The sequence below is a fragment of the Saimiri boliviensis genome, chromosome 2, assembly GCF_048565385.1.
Source record: "Saimiri boliviensis isolate mSaiBol1 chromosome 2, mSaiBol1.pri, whole genome shotgun sequence".
In the NCBI taxonomy this organism is placed as follows: domain Eukaryota; kingdom Metazoa; phylum Chordata; class Mammalia; order Primates; family Cebidae; genus Saimiri; species Saimiri boliviensis.
In genome coordinates, this window is record NC_133450.1 from 38,273,671 (window position 1) to 38,298,895 (window position 25,225).

At 37.9% G+C, this 25,225-nt stretch overlaps 1 protein-coding gene across 7 annotated transcripts in view; it reads right to left on the reverse strand.

Moving 5' to 3' along the window:
• Positions 1-25,225, reverse strand: part of FUT8 (fucosyltransferase 8) — a 438,850-nt gene that overhangs the window by 273,415 nt on the left and 140,210 nt on the right. For 2 of the 7 annotated variants that reach the window (XM_074393113.1, XM_074393116.1), the window contains one exon: positions 1,066-1,220. The exons of the other annotated variants lie outside the window; for them this stretch is intronic. The gene's annotated coding sequence lies outside the window, so the exon portion shown is untranslated. Of the gene's footprint in view, positions 1-1,065; positions 1,221-25,225 lie in introns of those variants that run through there. 7 annotated transcript variants of the gene reach the window in all.

The following is a 25,225-nucleotide window of genomic DNA, read 5'->3' on the forward strand; positions in this document are numbered from 1 at the left end:
ATAATTTTAAAAATCATCATTTTGTATCTCCCAACTAATTAATTCAAGCAAGAATCATCAATGAATGTTCAAAACATTAAGTATCGTTATGAAACAGACTTTTAAGAGAGCATCAAAGTATCCTCCCATATTTTACTTGCTCAATTGCAAAGAGATAAATGTTCCTCTACAATGGGGAGATCTAGAGGGTCACCACAGTAACTAAGATATCAAACTTAACATCCCTAGCAGTGGAGAAATAATTTTATGTGCCTTGAAATATGAAATAATGGTAGCTACACAATATCATCTACAAAGCATCTTGCCCAAAACTGTTTAATACAAATCAAGCAAGTCTACCTTCCATCTACAAGTATATAAGAAATAGAAAAACCACAAGAAAATAAATCCAGAATGTGTAACATTGCATAAAATAATCAACCTAATCTCTTTGAAAAATAAATGTTGTGAGTCTTAAATATTAGGGTGACTTTTCCAGAGCACAATAACTGAAGATCCTTAATAACCAAATGCAATGTAAGAGACTTGATTAGATCCTGGTTGAAAAATACACATCTAAAAGATGTTCAGGGAGGCTGGGTGGCTCACACACTTTGGGAGGCCAAGATGGGGGTATCACCTGAGGTCAGGAGTTTGAGACCAGCCTTGCTGACATGGCAGAACACTGTCTCTACTAAAAATACAAAAATTAGCTGGGCGTCACGGCACGTGCCTATAATCCCAGCTACTCAGGAGGCTAAGGCAAGAGAATCACTTGAACCTCCCACCTCAGCCTCCAGAGGACCTAGGACTACAGATGCATGTCACCATACCAGCTAATTGTTTAATTTTTCATGGAGACAGGATCTTATTCTATTGTCCTAGCTAGAGTACAGTGGTATAATCACAGTTCACTGCAACCTCTAACTACTGGCCTCAAGTGATCCTCCTGCCTTGGCCTCCCAAAGTTCTAGGATTATAGGCATGAGCTACTGTGGCCAGTATAGTTGTTCTTAAAAGGGTTAAAAAATCATTTTATAACCAGTTACATATTCCATTTATATAATCTTTTTAAATAGAACATACCACAATGAATGCCATATCTTCTTTGATTTGCAAACAGAATATCAAAGTCCTTAAAGTTGAAGTTACTACCAGTTGCTAACCAGTTTTCCTTTTGTAGGACCCAGATACTCAATCTCACATATATTGCTTTTAAGTTGATTTCAAGTTCTTGATGCCTATGATAAAATAAGAAATATGCATGTAATATTTTACTAAAAATATTCTGGGTTATATATGAATCATAAATTTGCCATTCAATTTTTATTATTTCCTGAATGTTAAGCCCACCAAGCCAGAAATAATACAACTAAAGTTCACCTTGGGAGAGGGAAGAGACAACTAAGATGATCATCATTTCTCCCCATTTCTTAATCAGTCCTCAAACTAAATGATCTAACACAGTGTTCCCCAACCTTTTTGGCACTAGGGACCAGATTCATGGAAAATAATTTTTCCATGGACCTGGAGGGCAGGAAGAGGGGTAGTTTCAGGATGATTCAAGCACATTCCACTTACTGTATACTTTATTTCTATTACATGTAATATGCATTGAAATAACTATATAACTCACCATAATGGAGAATCAGTGGGAGCCTTGAGCTTGTTTTTCTCCAGCTAGATGGTTCCATGTGGGGGTGATGGTAGACAGTAACAGATCATCAGATCTTTAGATTCTCATAAGGAGTACGCAATCTACTTCCCTTGCAAGTCCAGTTCACAATAGGGTTCATGCTCCTATCAGAATCCAATGCCACCACTGATAACAGGAGGCAGAGCTCAGGTGGTAATGCGAGCAATGGGGAGTGGTTGTAAACACAGATGAAGCTATGCCTGCTCACCTCTGGTCACCTCCTGCTGTATAGCTCAGTTCCTAACAGGCCATGTGGACTGTGATAGCAGAATTGGGGACCCCAATCTAACAGATACTATTAAAATTCTACTGTTAGTGAAACATACAATGCCCTTTTGTTTTTACTTTTCCCAAACTGGAAAAACACTTTTTCTTAAAGCTAATTCACAGAATGTTCAAAGCAAAAGAAAAAAAGGCTTAAAATTCCAAGAGTTGGTAAAACAGTTTCTCCTGAATGACAGCCTAAGATTATAGACAATATTCTATTTTTGTGATGACATCATCTTTCATGACTCACATGCCAAATTAATAAATTCTCTCTTTTCTTTGCCTTGTACTACCACAAACTTTGAAAATAATACCACACATCAACTAAAAAGATATTCACACCATTTCTCATTTATTCCCTTTCAGAATAAGCAATTCATTCAATTTTTATAATTTTAAGTTGCTTTTCAAAAGCTAAAATATGCTTGTATCACATCTTTGTCAGGGCAAATCTCAGACGATGCCTCATCTGAGGATTTAATTCATAAAATTATCTACAATTCAATATGACAGCTCAGAGAGATGCTTATCCTTGATACTAAGACCATGTTCAGGGTTCATGGTCTCGGAGACCACAATAAAAATCTTCACCATGATTCTTCTAGTGTCTCAATATACTCAAAGGTCAAAGAATTTTTACTCAACATGCCTCTATGACAAAAAAAGTAAGGTTTTTAAGTGTGTCTCAGAGCAGAAGACCAGTCAATTCTTGAAAGAAGGAAAAGGAAAATTTATCCCTTAAAATAAATAGTTTCTCAAGAAGCCCACATAAACATTCTTTGTCCTGCTTAATCAGAATCCTATAAGACAAGCATTTAAAACCAAATGATAATGCAAACCCAAAAACTAAAAATCCTTTAGTTAAGGGACAGAACACCTATGGGAAGAGGTGTTTATATAACTTAGTTAACATGGTCTTACGAGCACATACTGGCCAAGTCTAGCAGGCAGTATGACCTTAAGTTTGTGCTATAACCTCTTAAACTATGATTTGATCTCAGATTCCTAAAATAACATAATAATAATTTTCCAGAGGTGATGTCACCAAGATGACAAAGTAGGACATACCAGCCTTCATCTCACCATAAGAAAAGAAAGAGAGAAAGAGAGAGAGAGAGAGAGAGAGAGAGAGAGAGAGAGAGAAACTATTCACAAACCAAATAGCCCAGAGAGTATTCACAGGCCCATTAAAGAATCTACAGAAACACAGTGGGGCAACAAAACAGAGACATAGAGAAATGGTAAGTTCAACACATCTGAGATGCCAGGTGATAGCTAGGAACAAAGAAGAAAGGCAGAAGCTATTGGTATAAGCCAAATGGCAGGAACCACTGTGATTCCCAGTGGCATACTCTGCAGAGAACACTAGCATCTCTTGCAACTGAGGAACCAACAGCCATTCCCACTGAGGAAGAGAAAGAGGTGGTTACACACCACACCTCACCCAAGAAGGGGCCATTGTTGAGCCACTTCACAAAAGAAGCCACCACTTTTCCCAACCCTTACACATGCCCCAAACTGAGGGACACAGCTGCCTCATAAATATCCACAATCTAGACCCAGATTCTGTGGCAGTACTTGGACCCCCCACATCTCAGATACTTGTACTATTGCTATAACGAGGTGTTTCACACTCTGGAACCCTAGCAGCTCTCATTGCATGTGCCCATGCTCTACACACCAGTCCAGCAGCCATAAAGAACTAAGCACTGCCACAACCCAGAGCCGCACTAACTGAGCAACTCTATGCTCCCATTCTCCACTCCCCAGCTCAATTACAAGCATCTACATCTTGCATAATGTTACTAACACAGGAGCAGGGGTACCTGCACCCCAAGGGAGCAGTGTCTTTCTGCCCCAGATCCCAGAGCCACAGACCCTCCACTCATGCTTCTGCTTCAGGCCTCAGCACCAGGACTGATCCATGAAATACACAGATATTTACATAAGGCAACAAGAAACATGAAAAACCAAAGAGACTATATTAGTCCATTTTCACATTGCTACAAAGATACTACCTGAGACTATTGGGTAATTTATAAAGGAAAGATGTTTAATTGACTTACAGTTCCTCACAGCTGGGGAGGCCTCAGAAAACTTACAATCATTGCAGAAGGCAAAGAGGAGGCAAGGCATGTCTTCATAAGGTGGAAGGAGAGAGACAGCGCTCAAGGGAAACTGCCACTTTCAAACCATCAGATCTCATGAGAACTTCCTCACCATCACAAGAATAGCATGGAGGAAACTGTCCCCAAGATCCAATCACCTCCACCAGGTCCCTCCCTCAACACATGAGGATTACAATTCAAAATGAAATTTGGGTGGGGACACATGGCCAAACCATGTCAGAGACATACCACCAGCAAAAGAATACAATGTCTCAGTATCTAACTCCAAAAAAATGGATGTATAGGCCAGGCACAGGGGCTCACACCTGTAATCCCAACACTTTGGGAAGTCAAGGCAGGCAAATCGCTTGAGCTCAGGAGTTTGAGACCAGCCAGGGAAATACAGTGAAACCCCATCTGTGCTAAAAATACAAAAATTAGCCAAGAGTGTGGCACATTGTAGTCCCAGCTACTTGGGAAGCTGAGTTGGGAGGATTGCTTGAACTCAGGAAGTCAAGACTGCAGTGAGCCATGAGCATGCCACTGCACTCCAGCCAAGGCAACAGAACAAGACCCTGTCTTTAAAAAAAAAAAAAAAAGAAAAAAAAGAAAGAAAGAAAGAAAGAAATGAAAATATAAAAACTGCCCCAAAACACTTTCAAAATAATTGCTTTAAAGTTCAGCAAACTTCAAAGTAGAATTGACCAAATAAAAGAAAACAAATCCATGAACTCCAAATAGGTTCTTTGAAAATATATATCCAGAAGAGAAAAAAGGGAAAAACATGAGGGGAAAAAAGGTTTATAATACTTATAAGATAGCATAAAGAGAGAAAATTTTCAGATTACAAGAGTTGAAGAAAGAGAAGAGACAGACAAAAAAAAAAAAAGTTTATTTAAAGAAATAATAGCAGAGTCAAGTGTGGTGGTATGTGCCTGTAGTCCCAGTTGCTCAGGAAGCTGAGGATGGCAAATTGCTTGAGTACAGGAATTCAAGTCCAGCTTAGGCAACATACCAAGACTCTGCCTGAAAAGTAAAGAAAGGAAAATAGAAAGGAAAGGAAACGGAAGAAAAGTAGAAAACTTTCCAAATCTGGGGAAAGATATAAATATCAGTAGGGCATAGTGGTGCACCCCTGTAATCCCAGCACTTTGTGAGGCTGAAGTGAGAGCATTACTTGAGTTCAGGAGTTCAAGACCAGGTGGGGCAACATAGTAAGATCCCATCCCTACAGGAAAAAAAAATGAGCCGAGTGTGGTGAAATGTGTTTGTAGTCTCAGTTACTCCGGAGGCTGAGGTGGGAAAGTTGTTGAGCACAGGAGTTGGAGGCTTTAGTAAGCTATGATTGCACCACTGTACTCCAGCCTGAGTGACAGTGACACCCTGTCTCTGTAAAAAAAAAAAAAGGTACAGGAAAGTCAAAGTTCTCTAATCAAATTCAATCCAACTCAAAATACAAGATATACTGAACTTAAACAGTCAAAAGTCAAAGACAGGTTCCTGAAAGCTGCAAGAGAAAAAAAGCAAATCACATATAAGCAAGCTTCAATATGGCTAGCAGCAGATTTCTCTGCAAAAATGTACAGGCCAGGCGAAAGTGGGATAACATACTCAAAGGGCTGATGGGGGAAAATAATTTTTTGCCAAGAATATTTCATCTGGCAAAGCTGTCCTTCAGAAATAAATGACAGAGTTTCACAAACAAAAGCTCTTTGGTGTTAGGTTCTTTTGGTGGTAGTATGTCTCATCACCACTAGACTTGTCTTACAAGAAATGCTAAAAGGAGTTGTTCAAAATGAAAGAAAAATATTAATAACACAAAAACATATGAAAGTAAAAAACTTCACTGGTAAAAGTAAGCACAGAGTCAAAATCAGAATATGCAAATACTATACTGATGCTGGGTAAATCACTTACGTCATTAGTGTGAGGTTAAAAGACAAAACTATTAGAATAGCTAAAAGAATTGTTAAGAGATAAACAATATAAAAAGGTGTAAACTGTGACATCAAAAACATTAAATGAGGGTATTAAAAGCACAGGTTGTTTTTTTAATGTGATCAAAGTTAAGCTGTTATTAGCTTTGACTAGCCAGTTATGACTATAAGGTGTTCTACGTAGGCCTCATGACAACCAAATAACAAAAACCTACAGTAGATATACAAAAGACAAGAAGTGAAGTATCAAAGTGTACCATAGAGAAAAGCATCTAATCACAAAGGAAGAAGCAGGAGAGGAAGAAACAAGGGATCTAGAGAGCAAAGAGAAAACAACAAAATAATAGTAGTAAGTTCTTATCTATCAATTATCATGAATGTAAATGTATTAAATTCTCCAATCAAAAGACACAGAAAGTAGCTGAATGGATTTTAAAAGAAGATCCAACAATATTGTCCCATGGTATCCATAGGAGTTTGATTCCAGGATCACCCACAGATACAAAAATTGATGGCTACTCAAGTCTCTAACATGAAATGGCATTGCACTTGCATATAGCTATGCAAATCCTGCCAAATACTTTAAATTATCCTCACATTAGTTAAAATATCTAAAGCAATCTCAATGCTAAGTAACAGGTGTTATAATGTATTGCTTTTATTTGTGAATATTTTCAATTTGCAGTTGGTTGAATATGGATGCAACACCTTCTACCCACGTATATGAGGAGCCAACTTTAGACTACAAAAGAAGCATTTAACCTTTAAGAACCCATATAGACTGAAAGTGAGGTAAGAAAAAGATATTTCTTTCTTTTTTTCTTTTTGTGGAAGGGGGGGAATTGGAGCAGGAAAGGGCAAGCCTCGTGTACAAGAAAGAGAGAAACCCTGGGGAAGCCTTTATACCTGACCTGATAGTTCATAGAGACATCTTGAAACCCTGCCTGGCAAACAGCCCCCACGTGCTTATTATCATTGGTAATTACGACACGACACAGAGATCCTCACTGGTTTGGTGACTAGGTAGCCTGAACCCTGAATGTGGCTGGTGTTAGGGACAGCCTGTGGTCTCAATTAGGGGTCAGCAGTGGTCAGGGTTAGGGGTCAAGTGGTAGCCAGGGTAGAGCAAGCTTGTGGTCAAGATAAAGGGTCAGCTGTGGTTATGACTGGCCATTGGTAAGTGGTTGGGGCTAGAGGTCAGATACTGACCAGGAACAGTTTTCTGTCTATGATGCTAACTGCCCTGGAAGCAGCTCACCTTGTCTAGGAGGCATAATGAAGAAGAGGCCGGAGCATTTGTTTGAGAACTAAAAAAACTTGGGTGTTAGCCCTGGTTCTACTCACTTAGTGGCTGGGGGACGCTGGGTGAGTTGCTTCACTTGTCTGACCATCAGTCTTCCCTCTGCAGGAAAGTAACAATGCATGCCCTTCTGCCTTACAGTATGTATTTGTTTCTGGGTATCCTATTATGAAATGTAAGTAAATAATCATTAATAGCAATACAGCCTTTCCAGTCTCACTGTGCCAGGCCTGTAGGTAAATCCTCAGTGTTGACTGAGGGTAGGGGTTGGGGAGTGGTTAAATAATGGTCCAAAGACTCGGCCACTCACTGGAATTACCTGGACATTTACAAGAGCATTCTTTTTTTTTTAGAAAGAGAAAAAGAATAAAGAAGAGGAAGAAAGAGAAAGAGGAAGAGGGAGAGAGAATGGGGGTATTGCTTTGTTGCCCGGGCTAGAATGCAGTCTAAATATGGGTATGCCTATAATTGTCCTTAATAATGAAGACATGAAAGAAAATGAGAGAAGAGAGTAACAAACAAGGAGCCAACCAACATTTCGTTTAAACTTCTAAGTTGATATGATGTGGTACTGATAAGAGTGTATATTTTGTGTAAAGGGGAGAGTTCTATAAATGTTAATTACGTTTACTTGTTCCAGATCTGAGTTCAAGTCCTGGATATCATTGTTAATTTTCTGTCTCATTGATCTGTCTAATATTAATGCTGAAGTCTCCCACTATTATTGTGTGGGAGTCTAAGTCTCTTTATAAGTCTTGTATGTCTGGGTATTCCTGTATTGGGTGCGTATATATTTAGGACCTTTAACTCTTCTTGTTGTTGCATTGATTCTTTTATCATTATATAATGTCCTTCTTTGCTTCTTTTGATCTTTGTTGCTTTAAATACTATTTTATCAGAGGCAAAAATTGTAACTTCTGCTTTTTATTTATTTATTTTTGCTCTCTGGTTAGTTGGTAAGTCTCTCTCCATCCTTTGTTTTGAGTCTTTGTGTATCCTTGAATGTGAGATGGGTCTGGATGCAGCATACAGTTTTAGTTTTTTGTCCAAATTGGCTGTCTGTCTTTGAATTGGGGAATTTAGTCAATTTAAATTTAGAATTAATAATGATATATGTGAGTTTAATACTGCCATTTGCCCATTAGTTGATGTAAATTCTTCATTATATTGATGTTCTTTACTTTTTGGTATTTTTTAGAAAGGCTGATACTGTTTGTTCCTTTCTATGTGTAGTGGTTCTTTCAGAAGCTCTTGTAAAGCAGGCCTGGTGGTGATGAATTCTCTGAGTGCTTGCTTGTTCACAAAAAAAACTTTATTTTTCCTTCACTTAGGAAGCTTAGTTTGGCTGGATGTGAAATTCTTGGTTGAAAGTTCTTTTCTTTAAGGATGTTGAATATTGGTCCCCACTCTCTTCTGGCTTGTAGGGTTTCTGCTGAGAGATCTGCTGTAAGTCTGATAGGCTTCCCTTTGTGGGTAACCTGACCTTTCTCTCTGGCTGCCCTTAGTATTTTCTCCTTCATTTCAACCCTGGTGAATCTGACGATTCTGTGCCTTGGAGTTGCTCTTCTTGAGGAATATCTTTGTGGTGTTCTCTGTATTACCTGGAGTTGAGTATTATCCTGCCTTACTAAGTTGGGAAAATTTTCCTGAATAATATCCTGAAGTATATTTTCCAGCTTGGATTCATTCTCTTCGTCACATTCAGGTATACCTATCAAGCATAGATTAGGTCTTTTCACATAGTCCCATATTTCTTGGAGACTTTGCTCATTCCTTTTTATCCTTTTTTCTCTAATCTTGTCTTCTAGTTTTATTTCATTAAGTTGGTCTTCGACCTCTGATATCCTTTCTTCTGCTTGATCAATTCAGCTGTTAAAACTTGTGCATACTTCACGTAGTTCTCGTATTGTGTTTTTCAGCTCCATCAATTCACTTATCTTCCTCTCTAAATTTTGTATTCTTGTTGACATTTCGTCAAACCTTTTTTCAAAGTTCTTAGTTTCTTTAGATTGTGTTAGAACAAGTTCTTTTAATTCACAGAAGTTTCTTATTATCCACGTTTTGAAGCCTGCTTCTGTAATTGGAACACACTCATTCTCCATCAAGCCTTGTTTCCTTGCTGATGAGGAACTGGGATCCCCTGCTGAGGAAGAGCCGTTCTGATCTTGGGTATTCTCAGCCTTTTTTGACTGTTTTCTTCCCTTCATTGTAGATTTATCCATCTGTGGTCTTTATAATTACCGTCTTTGTAATTGGGTTTCTGAGTGGACGTCCAACTTATTGATTCTCAGTGCCGAAATCTGAGCAACCCACTGCACCGACTAAATCAGCGGCATTAAGATTGGTGGTGCATTTCTGACTCTGCACCGAGAACCGACGCTCTGAGGCACCGGCAAAACCGCCTCACCGGTCACAAGAGTCGCGCTGGCGACCCGTGGGGCTCCTCCGCTGGGAATCTCCTGGTGCGTGAGCAACAAGAATTCATGTGAAGGTGTGGCGTCCTCTCGTTCTTTGCGTTTTCACTGGGAGCTACAATCCCGAGCTGCTAGTAATCAGCCATCTTGGATCTCTCTCTCGAAAAAGATATTTCATGCAAATAAAAAACAAACTTACTCCACTGAGCAGGGGTGGCTATACTTAGAAAAAATAGACTTTAAGAAAAAGACCATAAAATATAATGAATGTGTCAGTATTTATTTATTCATTTATTTATTTTTTGAGACAGGGTCTCACTCTGTAACCCAGGCTGGAGCACAATGGTGCAATTTTGGCTCACTGCACCCTCTGTCTCCCAGGTCCAAGTAATCCTCCCACCTCAGCTTCCCAAACAGCTGGAACTACAGGCATGTGCCACCATGCTTGGCTAATTTTTTTTTTTTTTTTTTTTTTGTAGAGATGAGGGTTTCACCCTGTTGGTAAGGCTGGTCTCAAACTCCTGGGCTGAAGCCAATCTGCCTGCCTCAGCCTCTCAAAGCACTTGGATTAAAGGAGTGAGCCACCACACCTGGCCAGAATGTGAATATTTAATAATAAAGGGATCAATTCATCAAGAAGCTGTAATAATTTTAAATATATACAGACCCAATATCAAAGCACTTAAAAACAATCATGGCAGAAGGCAAAGGGGGAATAGGAATGTCACACCGCAAAAGCACAGCAAGAGACAGAGATCAAGTTGCCACACTTTCAAACAGTCAGATCTCATCATTATCATAATGACAGTACCAAAGGGATGGTGCTAAACCATTCATGAGAAATCCACCTCCATGATCCAATCACCACCCACCAGGCCCCACCTCCAATACCAGGGATTACAATTCAACATGAGATTTGGATAGGGGACAAAAATGCAAATTATATCATGAATGGTGTTGTCATGCCTGCTAACACAAGATCCATTCTGCAGCCTATGAATCCACAAGTAATTTCAACTTTCAAGTCTTGTTACTTAAGAAACACATACACAAAGCCATAGCTGCCACAGGTAGTGATTCCTCTGATTGATCTGGGCTAAGTTAACTGGAAAAAAGGATTCACCATTCTAGATGTCACTAAGAACATTCATAATTCAAGAGAGGAAGTCAAAATATCAACATTAACAGTTTAGAAGAAGCTAATGCCAACTCTCATGGATTATTTTAAGGTGTTCAAAACTGCAGTGAAGGAGTAACTGCAGATGTGAAAAGAGCAAGAGAAGTGGAATTTAATGTGGAGCCTGAAGATGTGACTGAATCGCTGCAATCACATGGTCAAACTTGAATAAAAGAGGAGTTGCTCCTTATGGATGAGCAAATAAAGTGGTTTCTTGAAATGGAACTGACTCCTGGTGAGGATACTGCAAACACTACGGAAATGACAAATGATTTAGAAGATTGCACAAATTTAGTTGATAAAGCAGTGGCAGGGTTTCAGAGGACTGACATCAAATTTGAAAGAAGTACTTCCATATGTAAAATGCTATCAAACAGCATCACATGATACAGAGAAATCTTTGTGAAAGGAAAGAGTCAATGGATGTGGCAAACTTCACTGCTGTCTTACTTTTAAAAATTACACAGGACTTGGTGGTGTGCACCTGTAGTCCCACTACTAGGGAGACTGAAGGAGGAGGATCACTTGAACCCAGGAGTTCAAGACTCAGCCTGCGCAACACGTGAAAGCCCAACTCTTTAAAAAAACACACACACAAACACACAAACTGCCACAGCCACCCCAATCTTCAGCAACCTCCACCCTGATCAGTCAATAGCCATCAATATCAAGGCAAGACCCTCCACCAGCAAAAACATTACACTCAGATGATCATTAGCTATTTTTTAGCAATAAAGTATTTTTAATTATGTATATTATTTTAGACATACTGCTATTGCACACTGAATAGACTATAGTACAGCATAAATAAAACTTTTATACACTGCTGGGAAACCAAAAAACTTTGTGTGACTCACTTTATTTGCTTTATTCAAGTAGTCTGAAATCCAACCAGCAGTATCTCCAAGGTATGCTTGTATAAGCCTAATAAAACCTAGCTATAATTATTATTCTTATTATTATCAGGTTTATCTATTTTCTTCAACTGATAGTCTAATTTAATTATATTTTATTTAATATCAGTGTAAAACCAAATGCATGGAGTATACACACAGTACAATGTCAGCAACTATATTAATGCCTTAAATTACTTCACTTAAATCTCCTGACAACCCTCTGAGCTAGTTACTAACCCATTTTGTAGATAATTAAATAGAAGTATAGTAAAGGAACTTCTTTCTCCAAAGTCACAAAATTTATATAAAGCAGAATAAGGTCTGCTATCAAAGGCCATGATCTTACTCATTTCACTTTATTTACTGGGAAGTTAAGCGTCAGACACTATGAAGGGGGAAAAAAAGAAGTATAAGTAATGGAACTTAACCTAAAGGTATTCAGCAAATATTTACTGAACTACTATTATGTTCCAGGTACTGTTTTAACCCAAATCAAAGCTGGTTTTATTGGTGGCACTAGTCAGGGCTCTCTTCAACTAGTACTAATTCTATTATATAATAATCTCCATTGCCAGTGAATTTTGGAGAAGCAGCTGTTCCATAGCATCAACAGAAAATTTCCAAAATAAGCCTAGAATAACTTGACATACCAATAAGAAAAAAGCTATCAAAGAGCAGTAGCATCACGTTCAAAGGATTCAGAAGTTCTTAAAGTGGTTCTTCCTGATGGCTGAGTGTGGTGGCTCACATATGTGTGTGTGTGTGTGTGTGTGTGTGTGTGTGTGAGAGAGAGAGAGAGAGAGAGAGAGAGAGAGAAAGCCCTAAAACACCTTCACAGGTTTAGATGAAACAATTTCAGTATCTTGAAAACTGGTAAATAAAAATCAAAAATCAAGTATTCATCCTGCCCTTCCTTGTGAATTATACTATTCAATAACCAAACAGTGATGAAGAGAGTATTCTATGGAAGTATGCTAAGTAATAAATTAAACAGAAAGAATTTAGAATATCAACATCACTATTTTGCAACCTCTAATGAATTAATGCATCTAAGTACTGAGTATCAATAGCTGCTAATGTCACAAAGAGAGTCATCCAACTAGCCAAGTGCCTTCTGATGACACACTTTCTATTGCCTTGTCAAAGGTATCACACTTAATTTGGATCAAGCCTCTGAATCCAGCTGAAAATCTTCAGGGCATACAGAGAACAGATATAAGTGCTAAACTGCACTATTAGTATGCAAACAGCAATATGCAAACTATGGGAAACCCTACAAGTCAAATGGCCCAGGGTTCAATAGCAAACTTATCAGAAAAAGAGAGAGATGAGAGGGGGAACCTGTAGATTAAAAGGCTTAAAATACACAGCAAATTCAAAATATATATTATGTGTAGTATTACAGTGCCTAGGGATATAGTATCACTTGGGTGATAAAACCACTGAACAGTACTATTTCAATAAATCATAGTTATTACCTGTTTAAAAATGTAAAGTTGTACTAGGTGACCATCCCAATTCTCTGCACAAGATTATAGTGCTAATTATTTCAATATGAAAGGTTTTCCAGCTGGGCATGGTGGCTTACACCTGTAATCCCAACACTTTGGGAGGCCAAGACAGGAGGGTCATCTGAGCCTAGGAGTTCAAACCAACCTGGGCAACATAGTGAGACTCTGTTTTTGTTTTTTTTTTAATTAAAAATAAAGGTTTTCTGTGTGACAGTCACTTTTCATACAAAACCTTGAGACTTAAAAAAAAAAAATCTAATAGCGAAAACATTAGACAGTATTTATATAAGTTTATTTGACCAGTAGTTAAGCCAAATGCCTTATAAAGTAGACACACATTTAGTTTCTTTGTACGTCTTCAATTTTATTTCTTAACATACAGTAAAACAGATTTTTGGGGGGAAGTAGGAGTATACAGTTCTATGAATTTCAACATGTGTATATCCATACTCAAGATACAGAACAGTTCTATCACTCCAAAAAACTCCCTCATGCTATCTCTCCATAGTGACACACTCTCCCCACCCATAACCCCAGGTATCTTAGTCCATTTTGTGCTGCCATAACAGAGTACCTGAGAGAGAGTAATTATAAACAACAGACATTTATTTCTCACAGCTCTGGAGGCTGTTAAGTCCAAGATCAAGGTGCCAGCATCTGGTGAGGGTCTTTCTGGCTGTGAACACTCATGGTGAAAGGTATGGGACAAAAGGAGACAAACATTACACCCTCACAGGGCAAAAAAGCAAAAGAGAGCAAGCCCTTTTTATAACAACATTAATCCATTCATGAGGGCTCCCGCATATGAACCAATACATACACCTTCCACTGGGCCTTCCCTCCCAACACTGTTGCATTGGTGATTAAGTTTCAATGTGAACTTCCACAGGGACAAAAATCATTCAAACCACAGCACTGAATAATCAGTACACATTCTCCACCATGACAGTTTTATATTTTTGAGAGTATCATGTAAATGGAATCAGGAGACTAGCTTTTTTCACAAAGTATAAAAGAAGATTCCTCCAAACTGCTACACTACACATATCAACAGTTCACTCCTTTTTATAACTGGCATATCACCCATTGTATGATGTACCAGAGTTTGTACATTCACACATTAATATTTGTCTATTTATACATTACCATTTGGGTTGTTTCCAGCTTTTGGCAATTATGTACAGAGCATTACTGATTTTTGCAGGCACGTTTCATTTCCTTGGGTAAATACTTAGAAGTAGGATAGCCAGCTTATAAGGTAACTTTATAAGAAAGTAACAAATTGTTATCCAAAGTGGCTGTATACTTTTTGCATTTCCATCTGCAAGACAGGAGAGTTGCAGTTACTCTATGTCTGTCAGCTTGCTATTGTCTGGGTTTATTAGTTTGTTTTTGTTTTGCTTTTCAAATAGGTATGTAATGGTATCCCATGATTCCTATTTACATTTCCTACTAGCTAGATAGGTTTATGTACTCAGTTTTTTCAAACAAATACTTACATTTAACTCTACTTGTCAAAGGACTATGTTTACTATTTACCACCCAGCCTGTTAATGAAATGAAATGCTTTTATAAACTAAACTAAGCTTGATGTCTTTTCAGAATCATGTACAACACTAGGAGTTTCAAACTGGCCTCTCATACAATAAAAGAAAGTTTACCCAAATGTTTTCAATTTGTTGTACTAAATTAAAATTTTTGATCAATTTTTAGTAAAAAATTGAGAAAATTAAAAAGCTTGTTATCCTGACTAACATGGTGAAACCCTGTCTCTACTAAAAATACAAAAATTAGCCAGGTGTGGTGGTATGTGCCTGTAATCCCAGAAATTTAGGAGGCTGAGGCAGGAGAATCACTTGAACCCAGGAGGCACAGGTTGCAGTGAGCTGAGATGGTGCCATTGCACTCTAGCCTGGGCAACAGAGCAAGACTCCATCTCAAAGAAGAAAAGAGGAAAAGAATGAATATAAGCTGGTTATACAGAAAGAAGTATATTTTACACAGATTTATTTATTTATCTAATTAATTAATTTAATTAAATTATTTATTATAGATGGGGTTTCACCATGTTGACCAGGCTAGTCTTTAACTCTTGACCTCAGTTGATCCGCCAACCTCAGCCTCTCAAAGTGCCGGGATTATAGGAGTGAGTCACCATGCCCAGCCTCACAGATTTTTTTTTAAATAGTTAATTTCTTATTTAGATAACTAGGAAGGATAAGTGGATATTTTTTTGAATATATATATATATATATATATATATATATATATATATATATTTTTTTTTAAAGAGGAGCAGGTAACTTTTAATTCTCTTTGTAACTTAGAATTTATTTCTTTCCCCACCTGATATATGGAGACCTGTGTAGGATGTTTGTGGAGTTAAAAGAGATTAGTTAGGGTTGTTGAAATATAGATGTCATTTTAGTACTGAACCTTAGAATAGTGACTGTTTTCTATTTTCACACATTTTAGAAAAGTATACATATATGTTGATAATTATTAAAAAATTTGAACCAAGCTTTGGTTCATAATGAGATTTGCTTACTGGGTAAATTATTTTATGTTTAAAAATGAGTACATGGCTTGGCATGATGGTTTATACCTATAATCCCAACTCTTTGGGAGGCCAAGGCAGGTGGATCACCTAAAGTTGGGAGTTCAAGACCAGCCTGACAAACATGGTGAAACCCCATCTCTACTAAAAATACAAAAAAAAAAAAAAAAAATAGCTGGGTGTGTGGCACATGCCAGTAATCCTAGCTACTTGGAAGGCTGAGGCAGAAGAATTTTTTAAGTGCTAAAAAATAGAAGTAAAAGCAGTTGCAACTTGAAGAGGTCTACTTTTATCAGGTATTTTACATGTATTATTTATAATTCTTGTCACATCTACAAAAAGGAGAGATTATCAACCCTGTTTTGATGATAAAAAGAACTCGAAGAAGACAGACAAGATGCCCAAGGTCACTCATGCTGTAAATGCCACAGGTGGGTATCTGAAATAGGCATTTATGTCTCCCAAGTCTGATCCATTAGACATACTGACTGTAGGGCATTTCTTCAGAACCAGCTCCTGGACACAATTTCATTTCAGAGAAACACTGAAAAATGCTTTTTAAATGCATCATTTGGTAGTACTCAAATTTTCCATGAAACCTAATCACTGATAATCCTAGATAATAACTATAAATATAGTCTGGACTGCTGTACTACACAACTCCAGTGCAGAAAAAAGAAATTTTTTTAATGTGAATGATGTCCTCTGGAGTTGTGTGACACAGTTGAGGGTATAACCCAAATGCTTGCTAGAGACTTTGTCAGGGCCATTTACTATTCTGTTTTAGAAAAAAAAGAACTATCATTGTTTTTTTAAAGCCAATAAGCATTCTCAAAATGTTGAAGAAAAGTTTTTGTTGTTGCTGTTTTGAGACAGGGTCTTGCTATGTTGCCCAGGCTGATCTCAAACTTTGAACTCAAGCAATCCTCCTGCCTCAGTCTCCTGAGTAGCTGTGATTACACACTTGTGCCATCATGACCAGCTCAAGAAAGATATTTTACAAATGTGGGCAATACAGTGAGACCTTATCTCTATAGAAAAAATAAAAAACTAGCCAGACATGGTGGCACATGCCTATGGTCCCAGCTTCTTGGGGGACTGAGGTAGAAGAACCGCTTGAACGACAGTGAGTAATGATCACACCACTGTACTTTAGTCTGGGTAACATGGTAACACTATTTTAAAAAAAAAAAAAAAAAAAAAAAGACATCTTAAAGCACATGAAAATAAAAATATATCAAAAGTCATTTGTAAGAAAATGCAAACTGAAAGCACAATGATATATAACTATACACCTATTATAAGAGCTAAAATTAAAAATAAACATTGTGAGGTTTAGACTTAAAAAATTAACAAAAAAAGAAAGAGAAAGAAACACAAAAAAACAGATACTATCAAGGATGTAGAGCAACTGAAACTCTCAAACATTGGTGGTAGAAATGCAAAATGGTACAACCACTTTGGAAAACAGATTGGCAGTTTCATACAAAAGTAAACATGTGCTTACCATATGATCCAGAACTCTGCTCCTAGGTATTTACCCAAGTGAAAGGAAACCCGATCACACACAAAGCTATATATGAATGTCTATACCAGTTTTATTCATAATTGCCAGAAACTAGTGACAAGCCAAACATCTTTCAACAGACAAATGAATAAATTAACCATAGTACATTCATACCATAGATTAATACTCAGCAATGAAAAGGAACAAACTATTGATACACACAACATGAATGAATCTCAATAAATTTTCTAAGTGAAAGAGGCTGATCCGAAAGTCTATATAACTACAATTTCACTTACAGTAGGCCCTCTATATCCACTAGTTCCATATCTGAGAATTTAACCAATATGGATAGAAAATATTGCAGGAAAAAAAAATACAACAACAAAAAATAATACAAATAGATAAACAACACAGGATAACAGCTATGTATATAGTATTTACATTGCATAAGGTATTACATTTAGAGATGACTGGAGTTATCAGGAGGATGTGTGTATATGTAAACATTGGGTCATTTTACATAAGGTACTTAAGCATTTGTGAATTTTAGTATCTGAAGAAGTTTTGGAACTAATCTCCCTCAGATAATGAGGGACAACTGTATATGGCATTCTGGAAAAGTAAAACAGTAGTCATAGAGAACACATCAGCGTTTTCCAGGGGGATGAACTTAAGAGGAGAGGTTAACTACAAAGGGGCAGCAGGAGCTCTGTGTCTTGATTATGAGGGTAGATACATATTCTATGCATTTGCCAAAATCCAAAGAAATGTGATTCATAAAGTGTAAATTTTAATGTATTAATACATAATTTAAAAATGAAAAAACTATAAAAAATAAAGGAGGCTGGGTGCAGTGGCTCGCACCTGTAATCCCAGCACTCTGGGAGACTGAGGTGGGTGGATCACGTGATCAGAAGACTGAAACCATCCTGGCCAACATGTTGAAACCCTGTCTCTACTAAAAACTACAAAAAATTTGCCAGGTGTGGTGATACGCACTTGTAGTCCCAGCTACTTAGCTACTCAGAACGCTAAGGCAGAGGAATTGCTTGAAACCCAATGGCAGAGGCTGCAGTGAGCTGAGATCCCACCACTGCACTCCAGCTGGGCAACAGAGCAAGACTTAGTCTTTAAAATAAAAATTAAAAAATTTTTAAATAAATTTTAAAATCAATTAAATAATAAAGGAAATATGCCAAATTGGGAAAAAGAAAAGGTTTTCAACTACCAGATCTAGAAATGGTTATCCTCTGGAGATAATACAGCTGCCTCCGCTGAGCTGTAAAGATAAAACATAAGATGCTTAACACAAGGCTTACCACACAGTAAATTCCTCCTAAGTAGCTGGGATTACAGGCATGTGCCACCACACATGGCTAATTTTGTATTTTTAATAGAAATGGGGTTTCTCCATGTTGGTCAGGCTGGTCTTGAACTCCCAACCTCAGGTGATCTGCCCACCTTGGCTTCCCAAAGTGCTGGGATTAAAGGCGTGAGCCACTGCGCCTGGCCACCACACAGTAAATTCTTAACTGATACTAGTTCCCTTCCTTTCCCTGCTTCTCTCTCCTATGAAAATATTTCTCTTTCACTGTGTCTACTACTCCCTTTTTTCCCCTTTTCTTTTTTCTTCCTCTATAATGGCTTTAAATTGTTTTTGCTACTTTAAATTCCTTTTCCCTATTTCTCTGGTTAATAGTAAATATCTTTTGGGGAACTGACACTACCCCATTTATGTGGTTTCCGATGTTAAGATGTTAACGTCAACAACAATACCCTACAGTGATTAGCCCAGAGATAAGCCCATCAAAGGTCATCCTAGGAAACTAAGTTCTCAGCTGTCTTTGCCATGAAAGAAGCTTTCTAACACAAGCAGAAAATGAGACCAACAAAAGAAGAAAAAAAATGAAGCTAGGAAGTGAAGAATACTCTCAAGACAGCATCCAAGTTCCCAGATCTGGTTGTTCCTGGATTTCTCCATCTCTATTCTTCCTATATATATAGGCAATAAATCACCTTTCTGTTTAAGTCACTTTAGAATTGTTTTTAATGCTTCTCATTTTAAAATCACAAAATATTTGGTTTCACTAAGGAAGCAAAAATAGCAAATTATCTCTTTACTTGCTGTGGCCTTCAGTTAATGTATATTTAGTATTAGTGGCTACTCATATCAAGATATTACCCAACCACACTGCAGGGCAATCACACACATTTGAAAGAGGTAGAAATAGCTGGGCCTGGTGGCACACATTTTTAGTCCTAGCTACTCAGGAGACTGAGGCAGGAGGACTGCTTGAGGCTAGGAGTTTGAGGCTGCGGTGCTCTATGATCACATCTGTGAACAGCCACTACATTCCAACCTGGGCAATACAGCGAAAGAAAAAAAAAGACAGGTAGAAATAAAAGATAAAACCACACATAACAATAGTAGACTGAAAACAACTGCCTACTGAAGATTTACATTACAAGCAGTGAAAAACCTTCAAGACAACTTTTAAAACAAATTATATCAGGTTTTAAATCTTCAACGCAGGCAGTGCTCACTTTGCACTACTTTACATTTTACCACTCTACTCACTCACGATAGGTAATAAAGATAAATGGACTGTGTGTCATTCTGTCTTTCCATGCTCATTCACAGATTTTCATCAATATCTGAAGAAAAGCAATAGCATATGCAAATAGGAAAAGCACACAACTGCAGTAAGGATTAAAGAAAAAGTCTCATGAGTTGACAACAGGTAACAAATTCCTAATAAGACCTTCTTCAGTGTGCCTGCCTGGAATGCCCCTACTTGTTTTTGATGCTAAGCTTAAACATCATCTCTTTTCAGTATAATCATCACCACGTACTGTTATCCTACTAGGACTTCCTCTGCCACCTCACCCTTTATCATAGCAACTACCAAATTATAATTATTTATTTATATGTTCGCGGTAATGAGAACCTAAACTATTAAAAAAAAGGGGGGGGGGAGCGGGGATCAGGCAAAGTGACTCACGCCTGTAATCCCAGCATTTTGGGAGGCTGAGGTGGACAGATCACAAGGTCAAGAGAGCGAGACCATCCTGGCCAACATGGTGAAACCCCGTCTCTAATAAAAATACCAAAAATTAGCCAGGCATAGTGGCAGGCACCTGTAATCTCAGCTACTCAGGAGGCTGAGACAGGAGAATTCCTTGAACCTGGGAGGCAGAGGCTGCAGTGAGCCAAGACCATGCCACTGCAACTCCAGCCTGGGCAACAAGAGCGAAACTCCATCTCAAAAATAAATAAATAAAATGAAACAAAAAAGCAAACTAGAGAAACACTGTAGTGAGAGAATTCGCAGTTTTGTTACAGGATCCCAACACTTACCCAAAGGTAGCCATTGGGTCAGGGTTTCTGCACTATAGTAGCTTATATGGTTGCCAGAAATATGTTACATGACAAAGAAATATGTTACAGGAAAGGTATTCTGACCCAGATCCCAAAAGACGGTTCCTGGATTTCACGCAAGGAGTCCGCAGTGCAAGTGAAAGCAAGTTTATTAAGAAAGTAAAGGAATAAAAGAATGGCTACTCCATAGGCAGAGCAGTCCTGAGGGCTGTTGGTTGCCCATTTTTACAACTATTTCTTGATGACATGCTAAACAAGGGGTGAATTATTCACACCTGCTCTTTTTAGACCATATAGGGTAACTTCCTGACATTGCCATGGCATTTGTAAACTGTCATGGCGCTGATGGGAGTGTAATAGTGAGGATGGCCAGCGATCACTCTCATTGCCATTTGGTTTTGGTGGGTTTTGGCCAGGTTCTTAACTGCAACCTGTTTTATCAGCAAGGTCTTTATCACCAGTATTTTGTGCCAATCTCCTATCTCATCCTGTGACTTAGAGTGCCTTAACTGCCTGGGAATGCAGTCCAGTAGGTTTCAGCCTCATTTTACGAAGCTCCTGTTGAAGGTGGAATTGCTCTGGTTCACATGCCTCCAACAGTTTGACAAGCAAATGAATCTGATGGGGAATACAAAGATGATTCACAATTCAAGACTGGATAATGGGAAAGTAAAGCCAATAATAAAAAAGGAAAGTAGAAAAAAAATACATTTCAAGGGAAAAGAAAATTCAAATTTGAGTCGGTTAAGCATGATGGCATGACAATTAGGTGACAATCTCCAGCTGGAAACTGAAGTTCAGGAACTTATAGGAGTTACCTATACATTTTCACTAAAACCAAAAGAACAGATAACATTTCAAGAAAAACAATCTAGAGAATGAAAAATGTGTAAGGCAAATACTTGAGAAATAAGCTGACTTTGTAAATGAGCCAGGAGGACAGCAAAGTTATAAGGAGAAGGCAGGAGGAAAAGCGCTTCAAAGTGTCAAATCTGAAGCAACAAGACTGAAGAGTCCCCATCTGGGAATTCAGAAGGTCACTGGTAACAACAGAAAGAAGAGTTTTAGTGAAAAAGAAGGTAACCAAATTGAAACAACAGATACAAATTGTTTTTTTCCCCCCTTTGGCCTGTTGCACAATATTTTTTAAAGAAAGGAAAAAGAAGAAAAAATAAGGAAAAGTTTTTGTTTAAGCCATTAAATTGTTATTAGGGAAGATTAACTAAAAATGATAAAAGAGTGAATTAACAGTCCTATACATTCTAACAGTAGAAGGGATAAATGATGTAGCCATGAAAGCCTAAAGATCATACACCTGACACCAAATGGGAGACAGAAATTACACAATTTAGAGAGAGAAAAGCAAAGCTGAAGAAGCTTCTGTTGGATGGTCTTGATCTGCCAATGTTTTTCAAAAAAAAAAAAAAAAAAAAAAGTAAGCGAACCTGCAAAGTCTGAGAGCAGTACACTGGAAGCAGGCCCTCGTAAGAAGTACAGTAGTGGCTCACATCTGTAATCCCAACACTTTAAGAGGCTGAGGCAGGCAAATCACTTGAGGCCTGGAGCTCAAGACCAGCCTGGGCAACATGGGAAAACCTAGACTCTACAAAAAAAAATACAAAAATAAATAAATAAGCCTGGCATGGTGGTGCATACCTACAGTCCCAGCTACTCAAAAGGCTAAACCAGGAGGAGTACCTGAGCCCAGGAGGTTGAGGCTGCAGTGAGCTGGGATTGTACCACTCCCTTTAGTCTGGGCAACAGGACATTACCAGTCTCATTTAAAAAAACAAAAAAACAAACAAACTTAGTAGAAAAGGTCTGATATTTTAGTGCCCATTTTCTCATTAATTGCTCACATTATATTTTAGAACACATTTTCTCATTAATTCCTCATCTCATTTTTACTTGTAGAAGGATACAAATTCTTCAGTCTATTTAATCTGATATTCTTTTTTTTTTAAGACAGCCTTCTATATTCCATCTAACAATGTTCTGTATGTCTTCTTTTCCACTGTAAATTACCCCATGTATTCTTTGCTATGTCACAAAACTTTTTTTTTGTTTGTTTTTAAGACAAAGTCTCTGTCACCGAGACTGGAGTGCAGTGGTGCAATCTCAGCTCACTGCAACTTCCACCTCCTGGGTTCAAGTGATTCTCTTGCCTCAGCCTCCTGAGAGGCTGGGATTACAGGCACGTGCCACCACACCCAGCTAATTTTGGTATTTTTAGTAGAGATGGGGTTTTGCTATATTGGTCAGGTTGGTCTTCAACTCCTGACCTTGTGATCTGCCCATCTTGGCCTCCCAAAGTGCTGGGAGCCACAGGCATGAGCCACTGTGCCCGGCCCACAAGCATGAAGACTAAATCCCAAGACTTTTAATCATTTTTACTGCTTCTGTGGTTCTAGTCTTGTTCTCATGCTCTGTACAGATATCAAAGTAGTATTTGATTACTCAAGAAATCCTTAATGTCTAGTTTCTTAAAGACAAGTACTTGAGAGAACTATATAAATAAACCTAGAAATGGCTATATCTTCTGACAGCTGCTCATTTATTATTATAACTAAAAATAAAAATTCTCCAGGAAAATATGAATAATGATCTTTAATATTTTAAAGCTTCAGAAGTAATAGAAAAAGTGTCTCTTTTCATTTACATTGACATTTTTCCAATTATTCAATTCATATTTTGGTATTTTACATGTATTAAAAATTCAGTGGGACTTTTAAAATAAATATGGCATAACACACACTCAAAAGAACATTCTTGGCTGGTACAGCGGTTTATGCCTGTAATCCCAACATTTTGGGTGGCCAAGGAATGTAGATCACTTGAACTCAGAAGTTTGAGACCAACCTGGGCAACACAGCAAACCCCTATCTCTACAAAAAATTCCAAAAAGAAAAAATTAACCAGGCATGGTGGTATGCACCTACAGTCTCAGCTACTTAGGAGGCAGAGCTGGGAGGGCAGATTCTGCCCCAGAGGTCGAGGCTGCAGTAAGCCATGATCATACCACCGCACACCAGCCTGGGCAACAGAGTAATACTCTGTCTCAAAAAAAAAAAAAGAAAATTTACAATAAAAACAGTTGCCTCAGAAAGTTCTACATTTACTTTCATAACGCTGACACTGACATTTCATAAAATGCTTTGGGATTCAACTTTTGTAACTGTTTTACAGTCTTTAAGGGTTGTTTTTTTTTTTTTTTGAGACAGTCTCACTCTATCACCCAGGCTGGAGCACAGTGATGCAATCTCAGCTCACCTGTAGCCTTGACCGCCTGTGCTCAAGTCTTCCATCTCACCTTCACAAACACCACCACAGCCAGCTAATTTTTTAATTTTTTGTAAAGATGGGTCTCACCATGTTGCCCAGACTGATCTCAAATTCCTGGGCTCGAGCAACCCTCCCATCTCAGCCTCCAAAGTGCTGGGATTACAGGCATGAGCCACCACGCCTAGATATTTCTTATTATCAAAAAGTGGTTTACCTACATTAGAAATGCCACTTTCGAACTAAAGGTGTGCCTGTAAAACATGAAACAAATTTTCTTGTGCTGCTGTAATTACACCATTATTAAAATATATTTACAGCTATATTCCCCTCATCCAGTGTCTGCTCTGTGGGTTATCACTCATATGCTCTACTATGTTGGGTAAAAATAAAGTTCAACGATTTAATAGCCATACTTCCTACTATTATAGGTAAAATAACAAGCTCTGAAGGTTTCTATAAGTCAAACTAATGACTATTTGAAAGTAGTTACAACACTGATTTTTTTTTTTTTTTTTTTTTTTGAGACGGAGTTTCGCTCTTGTTACCCAGGCTGGAGTGCAATGGCGCGATCTCGGCTCACCGCAACCTCCGCCTCCTGGGTTTAGGCAATTCTCCTGCCTCAGCCTCCTTGATTTTTAAATTTAGGCAGTTGTGATTCAATCCTCTTTCTTTTTTTATACTATACTGAAAATGAATCTTACTCTTTTAGCATATATCTGACACCAGCCTACTCAGTCAGTTGTCTCCTCCTGTTACAAACATACACATATACACATGTACACTCCTATTTTTTAAACCCCTATACATGTATTTCTTTCCTAGTTTATAACCTGAATGTTACCTGTCAGTTTTGCCTCTAGGACAATCTTCCCAATGATAGTCATGCATTTTCTTTTGTTCTCCTTTGAAAAACAATCGAATTCCACTTGACTACCTTGAGTGCAGCTTGGCACAAACTTCACTGAAATTATTCCACCCCACTTTCTACTCCCAAAACAAAAAACTAAAACAGCATAGTCTTGTACTTCTCTCCATAACAAGCTTCCCTTCTGAAGCTCTACCTCACAGAATTTTTCAACTATGCCTTTCTTCTCTTCAAAAATCTTTATTAATTCAGCATTTAAGATTATCCCCATCCTGAACTAAGAAACACCAAAAAATATTTAATCACCCATCTTGATTCTTCCAAACAATCCCAAATTTGTTCATTGC